Below are 22,181 nucleotides of genomic sequence, written 5' to 3'. Positions count from 1 at the left end.
GTTTCTGTGGGAATGAAGTGAAGACACGTATAAATACACTAGTATATGCCTCACCTAGGGCTTGCATGGGCGGGTTGATGGATAGATGGACAGACAGATGGACCTACCTGGCACTTCCAGCCTTTGCCTCGTCACCACCTTTACTCTCTGGGACCCACTGTGGCCACGAAAGGTCTGGGAGAGAAGACCCAGGTCCCGCTCACATCGGGAGAGCCAGCTGATGCCCCAATTCAGTCTCCTCTCTACAGACCCGGGGCTGGGGCGCCTCGGCCCCTCCTGTTAGCAGAGCGCGTGCAGCCACCGTCCCGGAGAACCCAGACCCACGTCCGTCCGTCTGTTCGGTGCTGAGGTGTGGAGGGAGGGGAGGAAGCCTGGACCCAGCCAGCCCTGACCCCACCCCTGAGCCACATCAGCCGGCTCACTGGCCCAAGACCGTGGCTTCTCACCGAGACTTACTGAATGGCGGGGTGCTTGGTGCGCCTTTATTCTTCGCAGCTCACTGAGATCGGTGTTGTCGCCCCACTTCACTGAGAAGATAAATGATTTTCTCAAGGCCAGCCCTCTAAGACGGCAGAACGACCAGGCGGAGCCGGTTTTCTGAACAACATGGTAGAATGGAAACAAAACAGCCCTTCCCAGTCCAACAGACCGGGATGTGAACCCGCATTCCTCCACTTCCCGGGGCGAGGCCTAGCAGAGTCGGTGGGACAATGCCAACTCCAGCCCTGGAAACCAGCAGCTCAGGACCTGGACGCGCTCGCAGACACTCATCAAAGGCTCCTGGGTGGCGACCTGCGTTTTTTCTTCTTTAGATACTTCCAGACGCGGTGGGCAGAGTGCATCTCAGGCCTGCGCAACGCCATGGAGTCACCAACCTCCCCGCCACGAACGCCTGCAAACAAGAAACCATCCTCAACGACACCTCTCCCCCCAGGACACGGGCTCGCTCGTCAAAGGCTCGGATGTGCACCTGCTTAGGGCCAGGTGTTCACGGGGATCCTCCGCGCCGGGCGCCCTCAGGTGGGAGATTCGAGGCGGATGTGAAGTCAGCAGAACCTGGAGGAGAACGGGTCTTTGAGCCCTTCTCCGGGGCAATCCGTAGCACGGGAGGCTATTTTTAACGTGTTCCATATGAACTGTGAAAAAATATGCAACATTCGAGGCATTTACCATAATCCTCGGTGAGATAAATACTGTGCTCAGGCAACAACAAAAATGGAAAATATGTATTTAGCCCAAAAGCTTCATTAAAAAAAAGTTAACATAAGGAAGCGATTTTCTAAAGGGCCTTTCGGTCTGAGACGAGAGGTGGCCCAGCTACTGCAGGATGCGGATCAGACTACCACCCTGGCTGCGTCCCTGGACCGGAACCGGCTGAGCCACGGGCTCTCCGAGCAGCGAGGGGAGATCCTCAGAACCCGGGCATGTGCCCGGCTGTGCGGTGCACCTCCCGCCTCGCTCAGTGGGGCCCTGCGGTCCGCCCGACCCTGCCTCCCAGTCGCTAGCTGTGCCACCCGGGGCGGGTCCGGGGGGTCTCTGAACTGCATTTGGTTATTTCATTTGGTAATAGAGCTTGTTTGGTAAAACGTCTACCTGATTTCCACATGTGCGTTACTATCGCTCTTGTAGACGGAACAGCAAACACAACGTCTTTCCAGGACGAGTGGGAGCTCAGCAACGTGCTAGGTGCTAAGAAAAGAAACGCAAGGAAAGCAGGCCATGTGGTCCCTGCCCCCAAGGAGCCTGTGAGCAAGTTTTCAGGCACAAAAAATAAAACAGAACCAGAGAGGGGCTCGTGTATGATAACAAATTAGAAAATTAGCACATTTGTGTCTAGAAGATTCTGGTGAGAGTTAGGCGCATGCATGAGGCTGAAAGAAACCGTAATGGGTGGGAGGAAAGGCAGGTGCCCCAGGAGACTTGAGCAAGGCTGGCGGCCTCAGATCTGAGACCTCAATTAGGCAAAGACAACAGGATATAATGTGAGATCTGGTCCCCTGCCCCACCCCTGGCCATCGAATACGTACCAGATATGGCCATGGCCCAGCCGGGCTGAGAAGTCAGAGGAGGACTTGGAGGAAGCCGGGTCTCCGTGCTGGCTGGGGTAGTCACCTGCCTGGACACAGGTCCTTCATCTGCAAAACAGGCCCCCAGTGTCCCCCTGTCCGACCCCACCCACCTCCAGAGAGACCAGCTGGCCAACAGCAGAGCAATAGACAGAGGGTGGAGGGAGAGGGGCAGGAGGACACCCTAGCCTGCTCCGGGCCAGCACTGGGCTGTTCTGCGTCTCCCTTTCTCCCAACGCCTGCCCTCAAGTGGCGTTGAAACTAACATTCCCGTTTTACAAATGAGGAAGCTGAACCTCATCTCACCGGAGAGACTAGCCCGGGGACCCAGACCTGGGAGTGGGGAGATTTGAGCCCAGTCCTGCAGACACCCCACGCTGCTCTTTGCTGCTCACGGTGCAAACAAGGTCCTGAGCTGGGCACAGCCAGCATCTTCGTGGGCCCTGCCCCCTCCTCCTCTCGGCTGGAGAGGGAGCGGCTGGGGTGGGAGACACTCCCCTGGGCCCTTGGAAAGGTTTGGGGGCTCGGAGAGGTGAAGCCAGAGGACATCAGACTGAGGGTGGCTGCAAACCCACTGTGGGTGCACGGGGCTCCCTGCTCCAGAGGCCAGGAGCCGGGGCCAGGTTGGTGGGGGGCTGCAGAGTGGGGTGGGCAGGCCAGGAAGCCCCCCTCTCTGACACCAGCAGGAAGAGCTCTGAATTCACTGTAGTCTCCCACCCGCTCCTCCTCCCACAGGTTGTGACCCAGGCCCCCGCCCAGCCTCCCGGCCTCGGCTGCACCGTGCAAGGCGGCTCAGCTACCGCACCTGGAGGAGAGCAGGTGGCCTTGCCGTTTCTCTCCACTCTCAAGGCTGTGCTGATTCAGAAATGCAAATACTGGGGTGAAAGATCAAAACGGGCTTGACTTTGGGAGCCACTGACACAGGCTCCCTTGATTCCCTCCCTCTCCACCCCTCTCCTCTGTGAACTGCCCCTTCCTCTCTTCCTTTGTCTGGTCCAGGTGGGGGGGGAGGGGGGACGGAATCAGTGTGCATGTCCCTCCTGCTCTGCCCTGCCCTGGCTCTGGACCAACCCTCCATGGGGTGCACTGGGAGGGGCCGTGATTGTGCCCCTTTTACATATTTGAAAACTGAGGCTCAGAGGTGAAGTGACTGTGGCTTGGATCTTGACCTCCAAATGTGCCCATCGGCTTCCCTAATTGGATGCTGCATCCTGGTACCGAGTGTACCTTGCATTCCCAACTCCATCTCCTTCTGCCTCCCAGGGGTCCGGTGCCAACCCCCAGCCCTCCCTCCCTCACTGTCAATATCACTCATCTCTCTAACACTTGCCATCAACCTCTGCCAAGTCCCCGTGTCCTCCTGAAATGAAGGTCAGACTCAGTGACCTCTCCTCGGCCAGTGCATCACCCCATCGACAAGCCCCCGTCTCGGGACCCCCGGGGCAGTGTTCACCGTGATTCTCCCTGCCTTTCGGATTTCTTCTTTTCCTCTTTACTCTGCAAGTTAACGGGCTGAGAGGTACTGGGCTCACCCTCCCTCCCCCCGCCCCGCATCAGCCACGTCCAAGCCTCCCTGGCTTTTGCCTCATAGAGCTTTCTCTCATTCTGTCTGTTCCCTGCCTGGACACCCCAACCCCCGCCCCCTAAACTCCTGCCCTGTTGGGAATAACACCACCAGGCAAGCGGTCCACCAGACGCTACGGAAAGACATGAGTGTTTTGTGGATTCATCGCAACGTGCTTACAAAGGAAAAAACCAGGTCACGCTGCCTTCCTAAGCATGCTGCTGTGAATGCAAGTTCAGACGCCCCGGAAGTGCACTGTTCACTCCGAGAGATGCCAGGACCAGGGCTCGGCCCCCCGGATCCGGGGGATCCCCCTGCCGGGAGAGGTGGCCTCCTCCAGGGCGTCTGGAGCAGTCCCAAGTGTCACGAAGGAGGAGGCTGTGTCTCTGAGAGGGAGGGATGAGGGGCCCTCCGGCTCTACGTGTGTCTGAACGTGCGTCTACACCAGTGGTTCCCAAACTTATTTGACCTACTGCCCCTTTTCCAGAAAAAATATTACTCAGCGCCCCCTGGAAATTAATTTTTTTAAAATGTTAATAGCAATTAAACAGAAAGATATATGTATATATGTATATATAATGTTTCTACCTTTTTCGTAAAATATAGTAAAGAAAGGTGTAAATTAGAAACATTGAAGTTTGAAATTATGAAACTATTTATTGAACTCAGAATAGAAAGGTAATACAAAAAAAGTTAAAACAAATGCGCCTGTGGCCATCCCTGCCCCCCTGGATCGCTGCAGCGCCCACCAGGGGGCGGTAGCGCCCACTTTGGGAATCACTGGTCTACACAGCAGTGCGCATCTCGCAGGGAGGAGTCTCCGCCCCAGAGAGTCAAGGGCATGATGAGAGTCCGCTGCTGGTCTGGCCGCTCTGGACTTTTAAAATAACCTCCCCGCTTTAAAAACATAAAAATCGCCCCCTCTTTCTCCTCACATTCTCCTAAATACTTTTAAACTTTTATTTCATATAGCTAGCAATACTATTTGTCATGGCCAGAATTCAAACAGTTAACAACAAAGGAGGGGGGAGAGAGAGAGAGAGAGAGAGAGAGAGAGAGAGAGAGAGAGAGAGAGATTGGGCCAATCTCATGTTGACAATTAAAGGACAAAGCACCCGATACTGGAAAATTAAGTTCGAGTTCCCAAAGGGAGGAACGAAGGAAAGCTCACAGCTCTGACCTTTACCTGTGAAATGTTGTTTTCGTAACAAGAGGCCCGCGGGCGTCACGCAGGATTGGAAGAGCTCCCGCCGTTGCCTTGGCTTCCCCGTCGTCCTGTCTGAGATGAGGATGCGCGCCCGCCGGGCCGTGTGGCTCAGGCTGAGTGACAGGCGCGGGGACAGGAGGGCATGGGGAGGAGCCGTGGGAGGCCTGGCAGGGGCCGCCCGGCTCTGCTCCTCCACGCCAGGCACTCCGCCCGCCCGCCCGCCCGCCCGGGCAAGGAGGCCTCCTCCCAGGCACCTCGCTCTCCCCAGGCTGCTTGGCATTTGGGAGGGAACCCCAGGGCCTCCTGTCTAAGCTGTCCTCTCTCCGTCCTCACGCGTGCGCATCACGGGGCAAATCCAACCCGCATGTCCCAGCCTCACTCGCCCGCGGTCCCTCCCAATGCCCCCTCCCCAGGAGGGCCAGCTCATGCCCAAGAAGCCAGCGAGGTTTTCTGGGAGCTTTTGGGTTTAAAAAGGGGGGGAGGGGGTGTTTGAAAAACTTGAATTTGAGTCAAAAAAACTGGATTTTAACCTCAGATGGTCTGATTGCACTTTGCAACCCTAAAGGCCCTGGTTCAAGGGGGCACTCAGCTTAGCGCGGTCTCCTGAGTCACCCCAATATCCCGTGGCGGGCACGGCCCCAGGAGGAGGCTGGGCCTGGATTGTGCCTCAGGCTGGAAGCTCGGGGAAATGACATGGTCGCTGCTTGAGGGAAAGCTGCCTGCGACCACGGCTGCACTGAGCAGCGCACGTCTTCCCTTCGGGACGGAGCTGGACGGCGGCGGGGTCATCGACAGCAACAAGCACCATCCATGCGGCACCTCGCACTGGACAAAACCCTTCACCCGCTTTCTTAGCGGGTCCCTGCAGCTATTTTGTGAGACAGTGCCGTTACTCACCGCCCTCAGTTCTACAACCAAGGAAACGAGGCTCAGAGAGGTGATGTGCGTTCCCCAGGCTCACACAGCACACAGCAGCGATGCCCGGGCTCAGGCAATGCCCTGACACCCCCCTCGGGGCGTGTCCCCTCCCCCACTCACCACTTCTGCCAGTCTCGCCAGTGGCCCTCGTGAGCAGGAGGGGATGCCAGAGCCGAGGCAGCCACCGCACGCCCGCCCAGCACCCTTTCTACTTCTCTCCGTGCTGCGTTTCCCCCTTTATGGGAAGAAGTCAGGAAAGAGAGTCCCATTCAAAGAAACGGTCTCATTGTTCCTGGCAATGCACCGCCCATCCCTCTGAAGGAACAGAGCAATTCAGATGAACGTATGTCATCTTTCCAGCTCTTACCACGACCTGGTAGAGTGGCTCTTCTGTCACCCATCTTTCTCCGAGAGGAAACAGAGGGTCAGAGAGGGTGGAGAATACCCCCCCCCCCCCCAGGACATAACGGGCAAACAGCTCTCAGTGCCAAGACTTAACCCAACGCCGGCCGGTGCCGAGCCCAAAAGACCTTTTTCCTGAGCCATGTGGATAGCATTCGGCTCTGGTCCCGTGAGAACGGCCAGGGGCAAAGTGGGGCTGGCAGAGGAGAGGAGGGAGAGGGAAAGATCTCTCTGAAGTCCTGCAAAGGGAGAGATGACCACAGGACTTGTCTGCCTGGCCAGGATCAGTAAAAACCGCAGGGAAATCTTAGGTCTGTGGCACAAGACAGCCTGGGAGGAGGGACAGAGCTGCTTGAGGGCGAAATCTGGGAGGACCTCTGTGCGGGCCTCCGGAGGCACACCATTTTCCCCTTCGAATATATGCAAATGAAGCTATAACTTAGCACTCATCAGCACCCATGAGATGAGTTAATTAAAAAGTTATAATTCACAAGAGGCCTACATTACTTGATAATGTGTCACCAAAGCCTACGAATATGAGAATTAATTACTTGGCCCAGATGTTGAAGGAATGCTTAATTTCTGGAGCTCTTGGTTTGACGCGTTCACTTTTTTTAATGCAGCGTTGACATGAAGATAACGCGACTGTGTGTTCACTAAATGATCACCTTAACTAGCGGCCACCATTTTTTAATGTGTCGGCACGCGGTGCGTGGCTGTGCTGGGTGATTTGCACACACCGTTTCACTTACCTTCAGAGCAACGGTGTGAGGTGGGCATCGCTGTCGCCACTTTATGTGGCCAAACAACAAGAGGCCCCGCGATCCGAGGAGCCAGGGTCCCACAAATCCGGTGAAGAACCAAACATGCAAAACCTGAGTCTGCCCAGCTCTGCCCATGGAAGAGGCCTTCTTTCAGACGGACCCCTTGGCAACTCTGGTTTACCAAAACTCGGAAGGACTGAGGACTTACTCCATTTGCAAATCATTTGGCTTTGCCTGTTTTTCATTCGAAGCTCAGGGGTACACCTGAACCTCAAATCTGCAGGCACACAGTCTGCTTGTTTCCAGGCTCTGTGCTCATTCTGAACTGCTTTCTCAATTCCACTCTAACCAGAACCAAACCCAAATGCCTCTGCCTGGTGGGCAGTACAAATATAGAGCCGAACTCCAGTCCTCGTTGTGAGGGCCGGGGGAGCAGAATGAGCATAAATAAGTCACGTTTACACAGACCTGATGCCTCGCTGTGTATCTGCAGAACAAAGGAAAAGGTGGAGAAATTGAAATTTTAAAAATCTGGAATTCCATAGGGTTTTGAGTTTTTAAGATGTTTGAATTTTTAATAGTATGTTTTTGTTTTCTACAATGAATATATTTTTCTAATAGGAAAACGTATGTTATTAAAATTAGAGGTGACAGTTTGGCTGGGTATAGAATGTTTGAATCACAAGTCTTTCTCCCAGATTTTATAAATGTTGTTCCATGGACTGCCTTTATCCGATGCTGCACAGGAAGTCTGAAGTCTCCTTGAATTCTTTCCACGGTGCTTGTTGGGCTGTTTTGGATTTTTTCCGTCTGAAGTTTTCTAAGGTTCTTTTGTTATCCATGGAATTCAATAGTTCCACCAGGGACATGTCAAGATGCTTGTCATATTTCATTAAATCTTTCTGATAGTCCTAGATGGTTTGGCTCTGTGGATAGAGCATCGGCCTATGGACTGACGGGTCCCAAATTCAATTCCAATCAAGGACATATGCCTGGGTTGCAGGCTCAATCCTCAGTGGGGGGTGTGCAGGAGGCAGCTGATCAATGATTCTTTTATCATTGATGTTTCTCTCTCTCTCTCTCTCTCTCTCTCTCTCGCTTCCTCTCTGAAATCAAGAAAAATATATTTTTTAAATCTTTCTAATAAAGTTCACCACCATGACAATCACCATCATCACCACCATGATGACCATCACCATGACAACCACCACCATCACCGCCAGGATGACCATCACCATGACAACCACCACCATCACCACCAGGATGACCATCACCATGACAACCACCACCACCACCAGGATGACCATCACCATGACAACCACCACCATCACCAGCAGCAGCATTAGCAGTACCAGCATCTATTACCAGTACATGTTGGGTACTAGCATAAACTGCAATTAGAAACACTGTATTAAATATAATGGCTATCAAGGTAAGTATCTTGGCCACCACATCCCAGATGAGAACACCGAGTCTCGGAGAACCAAATTACTTATAAAAGGTCATCGAGCAAGCAAACGGTGGAGCTCAAGCTCAGACCCAGCTGTGTCTGATTCCGAAGCTGGTGCTATCTTCAGAGTCACCCCTAACCCCCCGCACGCTGCCCTGTCGGTGTGGCACCTGAGCACAGCATGCACCACGTTAGGGAGGAGAGGAGCGGATGTTGCAGCTCAGAAAAGTGTTTTTAAAAATGTGCTCTCCTGCCTGCAGCCGTCGCAGTGGGCTGACGTCAACACTTACCACACTCCTGAGCGGCATCCAGAACTTGGTAGTGCAAGCACCAGCTGCGGTTCTGGAAGGTGGCTCCGGGGCACTGGCCGTGCCATCTTGGAGCCCTGCCCATGGGACCCCGAGCAGGCAAACTGCTCTCTCGCTGAGTTCGGCTCCTTTGAAAGACTCGCCCTCCAGGGCCACAGTCCCCGCTCCGATGCTGACCGTCCCCCAGGGCCACAGTCCCCGCTCCGATGCTGACCGTCCCCCAGGGCCACAGTCCCCGCTCCGGATGCTGACCGTCCCCCAGGGCCACAGTCCCCGCTCCAGGGGTACTGACCGTCCCCCAGGGCCACAGTCCCGCTCCGGGTGCTGACTGTCCCCCAGGGCCACAGTCCCCGCTCCGGGTGCTGACGCGGCTGGCCGCCCTGCGAGGCGGAGGCCATCAGTGACTTCCCCGCGCTCAGCACTTTCTCCGCTTCTCTGCTCTTTCCGCTGAGGCTGCAATGTAGGTTCGTAAATTAATTCTTTGAAGATTTACTCTTGTCAGCTAACTTTTCTCACTGCAATAAGCCAAGGAAGTCACTTACCAGCAACTGCATTTCTACTGTCCAGTCCTCCGGTCTTTTCCCTTCCAGACGACGTTCCAAAGCCGCCTTCAGCAACACGCCACCGTCACAGGCAGGACTCGGAAACATCCGCTTAAACGTAATGGGAGAGCGATGATCACATTGCGTCCTCAGATTTTTTTTTTTTAAATAGTCCGAGGGGACCATCTGGGTGAGAACGGAGGGAGATGACGAGTGAGCCCTCGGCTGCCGTTCAACCTAAAACAATCGCTGTTCAGTTCCCCTCTCCGCTCCTGCCTCAGACCAGCAGCACTGATGCCAGGAGGAGACCCTGTCAGGCCCAAAGCAGGTGCGCCTCCCAGTGAGAGCCGAGAAGAAGGGCCTCGCCTCTGCCCCCAGGTGAGCGGGGAGAGGGGTGCGGGGTCCTAGAAGCAGCTCGGGCTGGGAGCCTGAGGCCTCGTTGGGGCTCTGACCGCATCCGAATTTGTTCCAGAAACTCGGACATCACTTCCCATAAGTCTCTACTTCCTCGTCTATGAAAACAACATCAGATCCCGTCCTTTACGAGCTCAAGACGCCTCACATGTGCTCACTACATTTTCATCCGTGAGCTCCCCACCATCTGTCTAAAATGGGGGGTGGCAAGTTACAAATAAGGGAGTAACTCACAGGTACTTTGCAAACTTTACTAACCTTTAAGTTTTTTCCCTCTTGTTTACCAATAATAATAGTAATCAGCTCCCTCCCCCCCCCCACCCCCCACCCCCGCCCGACCATCACCACCACCACCACCTCTTAATTTACCAAGAATTACCCTGGGATCTCTGTGAGGCCCATTAAAATCGAGATTTGCTGGTGCTCCCACTTCCTGAATTTGCAAACAAATGCTTTGGAGAAGTTGAGCCATTGCCTAACTTCCCATAATGCATTTTACATGCTGGAGCCATCTCCCGTGGGCTCTGCATTAAGTGAATAATGGCCATGCTGTTTGGAGTGACTAGCAGTTCGGCTCACTCCATTGTTACTAAGTAATTGACACTTCGCTGGAAAACCCAGAAGGCCATTGGACCTGTGTGCACTGAAATGTACCATATCTTGGTTACACAATATGCTCTTCATTATTTCCCAATGTCCTGAAGAACGGATCCAATAAAGCTGCTATTTCATGGTGTGGGGTGCAGACGAGCAGTTGGCTGTCAGGTCTCAGCTCACAATGTCATTCAGACAGGGAGCGGACGCATCTATCCAGCTGGAGGGAGGGCCCACCCAGGTTGGCCGCGCAGGTGAGGGATGAGAGACCGGCTCGCCACTGCTCTCTCCCAGAATGAGTGTGGCCAATGGGCATGTCTCCCAAACACGCAGGACAGAGCCCCGGGCGGCGGGTCCCATTCCTGTTCTAGGAAAACCGCCAAGTCACTCGGTATGTTTAGGAAGCCAAACTATGGCAGCCGCTAGGGAATCTTTCAGGAGCAGCGGTTCTGATTTCTTTGTTCCGACGTAGCCAGTCATGAGGGGAAGACTTGATCTTGTGACCAGCCCATTTCATGGCGCATTAGCAAAGAGCCGTTTATGGGCTGGTGTGCCTCCTGAGAAAAACAGATGAGCCCTGTGTGCCTGGGAGAATCGTCACGATGCGATTCCCAGCGCCAGGATCTCACCCCGTCACCAGGAAAACCTTGTCACCGACACAATCTCCCTTACCCTCACCTGGGAAGAGGGGCAGAGTTTGCTGCCCCAAAATATGCCTCTTTGTGATATTATTTTAAGCTGCTTATCTTTTTTAAGAAACAAGGGATTCAGGAAGAAGCTTTGACCTTCCCCCTAACTGCCTGAAACAGTGGTTCTCAACCTTGGCTGCACATTAGAATCACCTGGGAATCTTTTTAAAATCCTTATTTCTGGGCCTCAAGATTTTAAAAAGATTCCCAGGTGATTCTAATGTGCAGCCAAGGTTGAGAACCACTGGCCTAAAAGAAGTAAACTGAGGACCTGCTCCCAGAAGGGCAATGTCACGGAGAGCTACAGTGTGACATGGACTAGTGAATAGATGTGGAGAGCGGCTACAGCGTTTGGACAGGTTCAAGCCTGGGACTAATGAGAGGACACGATCCTCTCATGGCAAAGCCACGTGCAAGTCCCAGCACAATTATGGCCAAAGGCTATGGCTGTGAGCTTGACTTTATGGTTCGAACCTGTGGTCCCACGTGGCTGAGTGATATAGGCTGCGGGAGGTGCAGCAAGTAAACAAAGCTTGATAGAGTTCAGATGCATGTAATTGAGTAGATTTGAAACCCGCGAGAACATTGTAAAGATCTTGATCTCGCCCTCACTTTGCCTCGTGGAATCTGGCTATAAAATAAAGAATCGGCTTGCAGGCGGCACTGTCTCTCCATCAGAGAGCAGCGTCCCATCTAGCGCCAGCTTTCTTCTCTTGTCTGTCTTCTTTAATCCTTCCCCGCCCCCCTCTGGTTCACCTAACCTGGCTGTGCTAGCGCAGCACAGACAGAGGGACCTGGCAAGGCCCTTGGATCAAAGGCCTCTCCGTGCCCCGTTGGCAAAGCCAGCCCGGCAAACATTCATTTACCAAACATTTGCTTCTCCATCGCCATGGGGATTGCCTTCTGCCCTCTAAAGTTCCAATCCACGCCCCCCCCCCCCCTTCTCCTTAGCTCAAGATGGAATATAAATCTCAACTGATCTTGGGGCGCATATTCTTTTGGAACCCCCATATGCACATACGTGATTAGATATGATTATTGTCCCCTGTTAACCTGTCTTAGGTCATTTTAATCATTCCAGCAGCCAGAAGAACCAAGAAAGGGCAGATTCTGCCTGTGCTCTGCATTCACTCAGCAAAATCCACCTTCACCTGTACGTGTCCGGACAGCATTTACAGACACTCGCAGGCACGTGAGCCGGGCAGGAGGGTTCCCAGCCGGCCCCCATCTCATCCGCACCCTCAACCCGCCATGCACCTGTGTCATTCCCGTTTCCATCACCATTTGCTGCGTTTTCACTCCTTCCCAGCAATGTGCTTGCGAATCAAGCACAGCACAACCACAGGTGGAGAAAACACACTCGGGGTGGGCGACACTTTTCCCCAACTCACCTGGCACCTGAGTCTGTGCTGCTGCTATAACGTAGAGACAACAGAAACTTACTTCTCATAGTTCTGGAGGCTGGAAGTTCAAGATCAAAATAACAGTAGGTCGCTGCCTGGTGATGGCCTGCCTGCCGGCACACAGACTGCTTCCTTTTCTCTCTGTGTCCTCACCAGCGAGAGGACGGTGCCCTCTGGAGCCTCTGTTATAAGGACGCTAACCCCATTCGTGAGGCCTGCACCCTCGTGACCTAATTACCTCCAAAGGCCCCGTCTCCTGATGCCATTACATTGGGGATTTGGTTTCAACATAGGAATTTGGGGGGACACAGACATTCAGTCTTTCCCACCTGGTTAGCAGACACAGAGCTAAGGTAGGATTCCAGGTCTGTCCGACTGAAAATTCCATGATCTCTCTATTATACCAAACTATTTCAGGCACCGCAGCCTCCCCTACACTGTAGCATCATCCATTTTCTCATCCATTTTCTTTTTTTTAAATATATTTTATTGATTTCAGAGAGAAGGAAGAGGGAGAGACAGATAGAAACATCAATGATGAAAGAGAATCATTGATTGGCTGCCTCCTGCACACTCCACTCTGGGGCTCGATCCCACAACCCGGGGATCGAACCGTGACTCCTGGTCCATAGGTCGATGCACAACCACTGAGCCACGCCAGTCGGGCTAGCGTCATCCATTTTCTCATGGGCTCTAACGACGAAGTCATAGGACCCAAGGCCTCCAGACCCTCAGAGCCTGAAGCAGCAGAGATGGCAGGAAGCACAAATTCCCCACCTGGGCCACTAGGGGCGATGGCGAGCAGCCACTCTGCTTCCCTCTCTGGGTGTCTGGACCCACGTGTTCTACCTACTCCCCAGCGCCTCTCACTCCAGCCACCAGGCCTGTGTCTGTCTTCTCGGGTCTCCTTGCCCAATGGCTCCTTGAAGACAAGGTCTATTTTTCTTTCTCTCCGTCCACGTAACAGCTCACATTGCTCGGCACAGCAAGGGAGCTGAGCAAGGAGAAGGGGGCTTTGTTGGACCACATGCTCTATGCCTCCGGGTGGTCTGACTCACGCTCCTCCAACAGAACATCGAGACTGTGGTCCTAGGACCTGCTACAGGGACAGCAGGTCCGCATGTTAAATTGGGACTAGCCCTGGCCGGTGTGGCTCAGTGGATAGAGTATCGGCCTGCAGACCAAAGGGTCCCGGGTTCGATTTCGGTCAAGGGCACAAAGCTTACTTGCAGGTTCCTCCCTGGCCCGGGCCCTGGTCGGGGCACGTGCAAGGAGGCAACCAATCGATGTGTCTCTCTCACATCAATGTTTCTCTGTCTTTCCCTCCCTCTTCCACTCTCCCTAAAAATCAATGGAAAAATATCCTCTGGTGGAACAATAAAATAAAATAATAAAATAAATTGGCCCCTAACCGGTTTGGCTCAGTGGATAGAGCGTCGGCCTGCGGACTGAAAGGTCCCAGGTTCGATTCTGGTCAAGGGCATGTACCTTGGTTGCAGGCACATCCCCAGTAGGGGGTGTGCAGGAGGCAGCTGATCGATGTTTCTCTCTCATCGGTGTTTCTAACTCTCTATCCCTCTTTCTTACTCTCTGTAAAAAATCAATAAAATATATTTTAAAAATAAATAAATAAATTGGGACCATCCCAGGACACCAGCAAAACAAATGGCTACCCAGTTGGGGGGAGTTCCTTAGTTAAAGAGTTTGTAAAGGTTAAATAAACAAATAAAATAAAGTAAATTTTTAAAAAGAGTTGGCACAGGTTGAGCTACCACCGGCCGCACAGGTGTGGCCAGAGAGAGGAGGGCTCCCAGGTGCTGGGCCCTGGTGAGATCTGGACTTCAAAGAGGAGGCTCATTTCCCCGCTGGGCAAGGCTCCCTGATGTGGGGCTCAGGACTGAGAGGCAGTCGCCTGGGGCCCCAGCAGTGTCAGGTCTCCTGTCCGCAGGACCACTCTGTTCCAGCTCTGGGAGGGGGGACAGGATGGGCAAAGGGAGGGACCATGGAAAGGGCTGGGCCGGGACCAGCACCCTGGCCACAGCCACCCCTGGACATCCTGCCTTGGCCAGAAGGGGCCTGGCAAGGACGCAGAGGCAGAGGAGCTGGGAAAGGGCTGGAAACCACAGGCGTCTGAGGAACAGCGCCAAGAGGCTGCCCGGTGATGCAATTCACGGAGACAAAAACACAGAGCCCTCCAGTCCTCCCCAGGAGCAGGCATCACCCGCGTGACCTTCCAGGAACCTGCTGACAGGCAGTGTTCTGTGCACCTCTCTGCCCGGGACCTGGGATGACTGCGAAGAGGGAGGGGCGGGAGGGGCTGGAGTGAGGCAGAGAGGAAGCCGGGGTGGGGGGTGGGGGGAACGGGGTGCTCGGTCCTGACACGGGGCTCTTGGGCTCCATCTGCTGGTGGCGCGAGGAACCACACCCACCTCCCAACCAAAGTGAACAGTGTTTCTGACAGAAGGTATGTCTGCAGAGAGAGGAACCAAAACATTCCCGCCTCTGCCCTCGCCGGTTTGGCTCAGTGGGAAGAGCTTCGGCCTGTGGGCTGAAGGGTCCTGGGTTTGATCCCAGTCAAGGGCACGTACCTCAGTGGCAGGCTCATTCCCTGGCGTGTGGGAAGGCAACCCATCTATGTGTCTCTCTCACATCGATGTTTCTCTGTGTGTGTGTGTCTCTCTCCTGTCCACTCTCTCTACAAATTAACAGGGTCACGGTGGGAAGGGAGGCGATTCAATTCCCCGAGGCAAGGTGTCTTTGTGGTCCTAGTGGAATCGTCCCTTTCTGAACTCCGGGGGCCGGACGAGTCCCTGGAGCACAGACACTGGCTGAGCGGATGACCGGACGAGGCCGGAGCACCTCCCCTTTCTGTCACCTGTCTGCCATGGCCCATCTGAGGCCGGGCGGCCTGTGTGCAGGTGGCGCTCAGGAAAGGCCCAGGGCATTTCCCCCTCGTATCACCCTCCAACATGACAAGCCATGACTTCAACGGTGGCAGCCATCAGGATTCAAAGCCAAGCTTGTTGGTTCTGTCCAATTAATCACACACACATTACCCCTGATCATCAATGTCTCTGTCACAAACTGAACTTGGTTGCTACATAAAAACAACATCCATTTAAGTAGGTCTTGTACACACTGTATTTTTCAATGTTGTCTGTTAAGGACAAAATTAGTAATGTTTGCCTTGAGCATGTGGCAGGTCATTCCTTCCTCCCTCCTCTCTCTCCCTCTCTCTCTCTCTCTCTCTCTCACTCCCTCCCAGATAGAAGGGCATTAAAGGACAGTCTGAGGTGGACTGTGCAGAATGAGGCTTTCCAGGATGTTGTGAAACAACAAGAAATTTACGTCTGTAGACCCAGCGAGAGCCTACCTGCCTGACGAGGGTCCGCAGGTACATACCATAAAGGTAACTGTGATGCCGTTCAGTGTATCTTCTGCTCTCTGCTCTGGGGGGCGCCTCCCTCACTCCCGAGAGGTGACTAAGTAGAAAACAATCCTACCATAGAGTAGATCTTGCCACGGGGTGAGGGGTGTCAAATCCATCGCCCACCTGAAACGTTACACAACCCAAGATGATGTATGAAGTAGGAGAGCTTGGGAGGACGACTCTGCCAGCCCCAGAAAGGTCAGCGAGGGAGGCGGGTGTGGGAAAGCACTGGGATGTGTCGGGGCACCCACAGGTACCCAAGTTATCCCATCTGATCAAATGTACCCCAAAACCAGGAGGCGGCTGCAGTCACCAGGACCTGGGATGTAGCCACGGGCTTGATTCAATCGTGCATGTGAGTCTCGGGGTGCAGCTGTCCTCCTAAGGGGGACGCCCCTCCCTGCGCAGTGACCCCACAGCCTCGACTCCCACTGCTAGTCCGTATGTGTCACTGAAGGCTCTGAAGTGGAAATAATAGAATGTTGACTAAATGGTCTCCATGGTCACATGTTCCCCGACTGGAATTTCCCCCCGTTCTAGTTCACACCGCAGACCAGCCCAGCCATGCTGTCTCGAGGAGTCCTGGAGGGACTCTACAGGGACCCCAGGTACACATTGAAGAATGTCCCCACATGGACACCGTACATTCTGTCCCGTCTTTAAATTTCCATATAGGAATTGAAGGCCAAAGAAATTGACATCTGACAGATTCTTCTTTCCAATTTCTCATTTTGCTCAGTGCTAGTGAGAGGGGTTCTGGCGGACTCGGCTTTAGGATGGGGTTTCTTCCAGGGGGAGGATGCAACCCTGCTAGCACCCGCAAAGGGGCGGAACTCCAGCGCCAAGTCTCTTGCATGTCCCATTTTTCCAAAGATTGCCCTGGCCAGTGTGGCTCAATTGATGGGGCATCGCCCTGGGCACCAAGAGGTCACTGGTTCAATTCCCGGTCAGGGCACATGCCCGGGTTGTGAGCTCAATCCCCTGTAGGGGGCGTGCAGGAGGCAGCCGATCCATGTTTCCCTCTCACATCAATGTTTCTCTCTCTCCCTTTCCCTTCCTCTCTAAAAAAAATCAATAAAAAATGTTATTTAAAAAAGAAAACATTAATTCACTGAGCTGTACTGATCTCCTAAATGTTGACACATTCCATTATACAAGATCTAAAAATCCTATTCATTGTTATAAAAAAACAAGAACACAAGATCATCGAAATACCACCCAACCCCCGGGAAAGTTAGAAAACCCAAGCAAATGCCAGGCCCTGAGGACGCACGGTGACAGGGCCCGATCGCGCAGCAGCTCCGAGCTCAGCCAGGCCCGAGGCTGAGACCTCGGTGCTCCTGGGGGAGAATAAATGGAAAATATGTGAAAAGGTTAAGTGTCCTTGGTGTCAGCCTCCCCCGAAAACCAGCGAGTCTGGCCAGTGGCTGGGCGGGCTGCTCTGTGAACACACACTCAGCAGGAGGACTCCACCCGGAGGTTCAGGTGACGGGGGCAGCCGCCCCCTGGACGGCGACATTCACGTGTAGCTGTCTCCCTGCAGACCCGACAGCGCGGAAGCCGCTGCATCCCATCAGAGGCTCCTTCTGCCTCTCACGCCTCCTCAGTTCCGTTCCCCAGAGGTCCCGGCACCCGAGGCGCAGCCACGGCCCATCTGTCCCCTCCCCTCCTGTCACCACAGTTATTCTTTCTGTTTCCTGATACCTCCATGTTGGTCTTTCCTCTGCGTTACTCAGGAAGATGGAACACCCCTCATCCAACAGCTCCGCCCTCCACCCCACCCCGCCTGCAAAGGGTCTTTATCTCAGTCTGGGTCCTTCACACCTGGGAGAACCAGAGGTTATGACATCGGCGCTTCCAAGCCACGCGCAGCCCAGGGGCAGCTGGAGACTCGGAGACGCGGGCCCGTCGGTCTGAGGTGGGACTTCGACATCCGTGATTTTTTAAAAAATATGGAACGCGTCACGAATGTGCGTGTCCTCCTTGCGCACGGGCCAATCTTCTCTGCATCGTTCTGGTTTCAGCATATGTGCCGCCGAAGCGAGCAGGACACCCGTGATTTCTAAACATCCCTCCCTCCCTCCCGTCAGGGCTACCGTCACTGAGGCCTGGCAGGTTCTCCATTCCTCTTGTTGTTAATCCTCACCCGAGGATACCTTCCCATTGGTTTTTAGAGAGAGTGGGAGAGGGAAAGACAGAAACATCGATGTGAGAGAAACACATCGATTGGTTGCCTCCTGCACGAGCCCCCACCAGGGCCTGTGCTCTGGGGAGGAGCCTGCAATTGAGGTACGTGCCCTTGACCGGAATCGAACCCGGGACCCTATGGTCCACAGGCCGACGCTCTATCCACTGAGCCACACTGGCTACAGCAGTTCTCTGTTCCCAATACTTCTCGTAGCATCAGCCACAGCAGTCATTCTGACGGGGCGCCTCTGGGCACCGGTGTCCATGCCAGCACGTGGGAGTTATCCTGGGCTCTCCCCGCCCCCATAGTATAGCCTAGATTTGGGCCTCAGCCTCCCCCATCAGAGCTGCCCTACAGTCTCCCCATCCATGCCCGCCACCTGGGATCAGGCCACCATCCTCACACCCTGGGCCTCTCCCTGTTCTCGGCTGGACAAGGCCCAGCCATGGCTCCAGACTGAGTCCAGCAGTCCCCCTCACCCCCCCACCCCCCGCCCCCGCTGCCTCTACCCTGATAACACCCACCGCTCGGTCCCCCAGAGGCACCCGCCCCTCCTCCCTGGTGCTCTCCAAGTTCACTGGCATTCCTGTCCCTGCACCTGCCCACCTTTAACGTACCACTTTTTTAAAAATATATTTTTATTGATTTCAGAGAGGAATGAAGAAGGAGAGGGCGATAGAAACATCAATGATGAGAGAGGATCATTGATCGGCTGCCTCCTGCACGCCCCCTACTGGGGATCGAGTCCAAAACCCAGGCATGTGTCCTTGACCTGAATCGAACCTGGGACCCTTCAGTCTGCAGGCTGATGCTCTATCCACTGAGCCAAACCAGCCAGGGATGTTTTGGTTTTATAACTGTTTAAGGGCCCTGGTCTTATGTTTGAATGTATTTAAGTGAAACTGTGTAAGCAGAATCAAGTTCCACAGGAAGATTTTTGGAGATGACTCTATCATTCAAATTGGAGGAAAACATCCCATGGTGTTTGTCCACTGAACACGTCTGCCTGACCCTAAGCCGTTCACCTTCTCGGGGACCACACTCTGATTCCGAGGAAAATCCACATGAAGACGATTTTGCTGCATAGAACCTGTCTCCACCGTCATTACCTTGGCATTGTGCTACCTGAGAGCAAGCACACACACTTTCGCCCGGAACTAAGTCTCTCTCAAGGATTCGGAGGGGAGCCGCCTCGCTCGCCCAACACTGTGTGCGGTTTATTTTTAGGATCGTCCTGAAATATGAATCAGGAAGACAAAGAACAAAAGCGAAACTGCCCGGCCACTTCTGCGAGGAAAACACAACAGGTCCCCAAAGGAATGTGTTCCTTGAAACTGCAGAGCAGGCCTCCCTCGCTTGGCCCGTCGTCCGTCTCGGAAAAGGATGTTTTTACAATCAGAGCAGAAGCAGGACGGGCCGCCCGCGTGCACGCTTCTTTGTTGCGCAATGACTGTAACTTGCTCGGATTCCAGCAGCGGAGAAAGCAGCAACGGCGGTGTGGTTACTCTCCAAAGTGAAACTTAAAACCACAGCCTCCGGTGCACAAAAGGCAGAATGAGTCACCGGAAGAGGCCACTTGCTTGCAGAACTCATTAAAAGCCATGCCGGGCTGAATGGACTTCCTGCCCCGTGCAAGGATCCCGGGACAGCACAGCCCCTCCAGGCCCCGACCGTGGGCGGGTGGGGGGGGGGGGGGGGGGGAGCCATCGAAAGCTGGGCCCAGCCCGGGTCCTCCCGCTCCCATGCGCTGGGCTGCCCGGCCTGGCCTGTTGCAGGCAGCTCACCTCCCAGGCAGGCTCTGCTGCCGCCGAGATGCCCAGGAAGGTGGCTCGGGCCGGCTGCTGGGCACCTGAGGCTCAGGACACCTGGGGACTCAGGGGGAGCCCCTGCGTGGGTTTCCAGGGGGCCTCTCTCTTTCAGCAGGTCCTTTCTGTCGCCCTGGCCTGGCCCGAGTCAGATGGCAGCTGCCCCTGGACGCGCAGCTCCTGGGGACCAGGGCCCGGGCCTCCGTGTGCCTCTGGAAGCTGAGCCAGCACCGGCATCTGGGAGGATGTATCCACACAGGTGGGCCCCACACCCCGGTGGATTGGAAAGGTCCCGGGTGGGGCCAGGGTCTTGCATTGCTAACAAGCCGCCGGATGCAGGCACTGCAGGCCCCAAGACTACGCTTTGAGAACCACCCATCTTAGGCCTGAATGTCAAACAGCCGCCAGCACCTCCCTCCTCCACGCCAGTTCGTGATGCTGACCTTGAGCGGTGCCAGTTGGAGGCCCTGTGGTGCCCAGGCCGTCGGGGGAAGGCGCTCCTCCCCTCCCCCGCCAGGAGCCCACCACTCACCTGGCTGGTGCCCAGGGCCCGCGCTCCGGGAGGGGCCTCTATCAAGCCTGGATCATGTTTTCGAAGGCTTTGCCTCCAAACCAAATGGAGTGTGCCCCCAGGTGGCCATGGGGAGCCACTGGCTTTCAGGGCCAACTTTTTGTTGTTAATTCTCACCTGGGGATAATTTTCCATTGATTTTTAGGGAGAGTGGGAGAGGGAAAGGCAGAGAGAAACACATCGATTGGTTGCCTCCTGCACGACCCCTGACCAGGGCCTAGGCCGGGGAGGAGCCTGCAACCGAGGTACACTCCCTTGACTGGAATCGAACCCGGGATCCCCTTTGGTCCGCATGCTGACGCTCTATTCACTGAGCCAAACTGGCCGGGGCCAGGGCCAACTTCTGTCTGGCTTCCTTCCAGACACCAAGCCCTCGTGCAAGGGAGGTGACACGTGCCTCCTTCAACTGCAGCAGGAGCAGGAGAAGGGGCCAGAGGCGGGAAGGAGGCCCTGGTGGCATCCTAACCACTCTCCCTTCATTCAGGGCTGGGAGGGATGTCCTCCCGCTGGCCCGGGCCCACAGGAACGGCAGCCCTGCTCTCACGTCGCCCCTCTGGTCTGGACACAAAACAGGCGTGCAGAGGGCGGCCGAGGACTGGGTGGCAGGGACTGGTGGCTGTCCTGGAGAGCAGCTGGGGCAGCGCTCCTGTTAGAAGCGCACACGCAGGTTCCAGAAGTCAGGTTCTCTTCATTGTTCAAAGTCGCCTGCCTCGCTGCCCTGCACACCTCTCCTCCCGCCCCCAGATGGTGCCCCAGCTCACACATGACCTTCTGCAGGGACCCAAGCCCATGGCCACTTGTCAGTGTTCCTTGGCTTCCGCAGAAAGGGATGGCGAGGTTGGGGAGTGGGGGGGTGGATGTCGGCTTTGAAAGCCAGGATAAGGAGTCTTTTAGGTATTCGGGTGTTGGCAGCTGAGACCTGGAGAAATTCCACCCGTGGAAGGGTTTCCCTGAGTGCGAGAGCCGCCTGCACGTGCAAAGGAGAATGAGTCGCCCAGCGGTGCCCCGGGGAGGGCGTGGGCATCTCAGGGCCCACGACGACGGACAGTCAGGCTCCCCTTTATTTTACAGGTAGGAAAGCCGACCATCGGAAACCGTGTGGGAGTGAGTCTGCGATGTGCAGCCGGAGGAGAGAGTTTGCCGTGTCTTCCATGCACACGAGCATTCATTCTAGCTCAGGGGTGGGCAAACTTTTTGACTCGAGGGCCACAATGGGTTCTTAAACTGGACCGGAGGGCCGGAACAAAAGCATGGATGGAGTGTTTGTGTGAACTAATATAAATTCAAAGTAAACATCATTACATAAAAGGGTACGGTCTTTTTTTTTTTTTTAGTTTTATTCATTTCAAACGGGCTGGATCCGGCCTGCGGGCCGTAGTTTGCCCACGGCTGTTCTAGACGCTGGAGGGGGACGCTGGGTCTGGCCACACGAGCAGCCCAGCCCGGTGCCCTGGCGGCCAGCTTTTACACATGCAGGGACCACGGCTCTTACATTTGTTCCAAAAGCACCCGGCTGGCACAGGTAGGTCAAGATGTCTCCGGCACCGGGACCAGGCACAAACCCAGAGGAATGGCGACGGCTTTCAAGTGACGTGGGTGAACGAGGCAAGGGCTTGGATTGGTCCAAAATGAAAAGCAAGCCCGGCCCGCGTGACTCAGTGGTAGACCATCGACCTATGACCCAGGTCACAGTTTCATTCCCGGTCAGGGCACAGGCCTGGGCTGCAGGCTCCATCCCCAGGAGGGGGCGTGCAGGAGGCAGCCGATCCGTGATTCTCTCATCATGGATGTTTCTCTCTTTCTCTCCCTCCCCTCCACTCTGCGATCAATAACAAAATATAAATAAAGTTCACACTGACTTTCAGA

At 54.8% G+C, this 22,181-nt stretch overlaps 1 pseudogene; it reads right to left on the bottom strand.

Annotated features, from left to right (window-relative positions):
• Positions 1-17,697: 17,697 nt before the first annotated feature.
• LOC139020208 (U6 spliceosomal RNA) lies at positions 17,698-17,797 on the bottom strand (annotated as a pseudogene).
• Positions 17,798-22,181: the final 4,384 nt, after the last annotated feature.

The sequence above is a fragment of the Myotis yumanensis genome, unplaced genomic scaffold, assembly GCF_028538775.1.
Source record: "Myotis yumanensis isolate MYYU_CA2020_CCGP unplaced genomic scaffold, mMyoYum1.0.hap1 SCAF_11, whole genome shotgun sequence".
Lineage (NCBI taxonomy): Eukaryota > Metazoa > Chordata > Mammalia > Chiroptera > Vespertilionidae > Myotis > Myotis yumanensis.
The sequence above is the reverse complement of the archived record's forward strand: the minus strand, read 5'-3'. Positions and strand labels throughout refer to the sequence as shown.